The following is a 1742-nucleotide window of genomic DNA, read 5'->3' on the forward strand; positions in this document are numbered from 1 at the left end:
TTGGCATTCAGGCGTCCTCTGAGCACTGTATACACCCAGTGTCGAGCGTTATGTGATACACGGTCTTCTAATTTAGGTTTTATTATCCATCTGACCCCGTTTCTAATATAATTGATGGTCCGGTTGTTTTACTGTGGCAGTGTGATTCCATGGGCTTTACTGTTGTTTTTCCACTGAGTAACGTATGTAAATCGCAGCAATTCACATGCACAGAGGCTACAACTTAGCTCCCTCTCTGTTTACACAGTTGGCTGTAATCGTCCCTTGAAGCCTCTGGTGGTTAACTTTTGGACATTCACTGTCAAGGTATTCAATTTATTCAATTAAATTCAATTCAATGTATTCCTTTGTAATAGTTAGAAGTTTATTACTTCAGCTGATCTTACATTGATTACATTTATCTTTCAAGTTTGGATTATAGAACTCATTCTATTGGACTCCATGTATGAACCGTGGATTTCGCTACTCACCCATAATTGATAGGTGAGCCCCTGTATACTTTTTCATTGATTTTAACCCCTTTTTTAATGCAACGACCTACTAATCGGCGCCAATTGCCTTTTAGGTTGCCCAGGCCAAGTCCTGATGAAGATCCGCAAGACCGAGGCTGTCTAATTTCCCTTATGGTCGAAAGTCGGATCGAAACGTCGACGCCCCTTTTGTATTTAGTCTGTACCCGAAATACCCTTCTTAATGTGCTACTTCGGAATTGATTTCTGTTATGAAACAAAAGTCAAGTTTATATGAATGCCATTGGGACAGACTAGCTAAGACGGTGACTTGTAACCGCTCTTCCCTGCCTTGACATATTAAATTCCTGATAATGTGTTGAAGTATTCTTCTTCTTTATCTCCTTACACTTGAGCACCCTCTCTTTTTCACTGCACACCTTCCTCTGGTGCAACCTCCTTTGATTGATTCATGTGATTAAAATAATATATATGGCTTTTATCCAAAATATTATTGAATAAATATATGGTGAATTCTTTTCAAGGTCGTTTTCTGCTTTTTTATGTTGTTTACCTCATTTAATGATATGGTTAACTGAATCATAAAAAACAAAGTATTTTGATTAATTCATTCTAAGTATAGGTCTAGGACAGAAGAGAGTGAGCTGCAGAAAGAGGGAAGAGAGGTGCAGAAAGAGGCAAGAGAGGTGAAGAAAGAAGAGAGTGAGCTGCAGAAAGAGGCAAGAGAGGTACAGAAAGGCAAGAGAGGTACAGAAAGAGGCAAGACAGATGCAGAAAGAGGCAAGAGAGGTAGAGAAAGATGCAAGAGAGGTATAGAAAGAGGCAAGAGAGGTACATAAAGGCAAGAGAGGTACAGAAAGAAGAAAGAGCTGCAGAAAGAAGCAAGATGGGGAAGATAGAGGCAAGAGAGGTACAGAAAGAAGAGTGAGAGCAGCTGAAAGAACCAGGAGAAGTTCAGAAAGGTACAAGTAAGGTGCAGAAAGATACAAGCGAGGTGCAGAAAGAGGCAAGCGAGGTGCAAAAGAGGCAAGAGAGGTGCAGAAAGAAGCAAGAGAGGTACAGAAAGAGGCAAGAGAGGTGCAGAAAGAAGGAAGAGAGGTATAGAAAGAGGCAAGAGAGCTGCAGAAAGAAGCAAGAGAAGTGCAGACAGAGGCAAAAGAATTGCATAAGGAGGTAACAGAGCTGCAGAAAGAGGTAAGAGAGGTGCAGTAAGAAGAGAGGTGCAGAAAGAGGGAAGTGAGGTAGAGAAATATGCAAGAGAGGTATAGAAAG

The 1742-nt window shown here is 40.9% G+C and overlaps 1 long non-coding RNA gene across 1 annotated transcript; it reads left to right on the plus strand.

Moving 5' to 3' along the window:
• The first annotated feature begins 222 nt into the window (after positions 1 to 222).
• On the plus strand, positions 223 to 918 carry LOC146871115 (uncharacterized). Its single transcript, XR_014959503.1, has 3 exons — positions 223 to 306; positions 410 to 483; positions 566 to 918. It is a non-coding gene; the product is annotated as an uncharacterized LOC146871115 (long non-coding RNA).
• The last annotated feature ends 824 nt before the right edge of the window (positions 919 to 1742 follow it).

This window comes from Triturus cristatus, chromosome 1_1 (assembly GCF_964204655.1).
Source record: "Triturus cristatus chromosome 1_1, aTriCri1.1, whole genome shotgun sequence".
Taxonomy (NCBI): domain Eukaryota; kingdom Metazoa; phylum Chordata; class Amphibia; order Caudata; family Salamandridae; genus Triturus; species Triturus cristatus.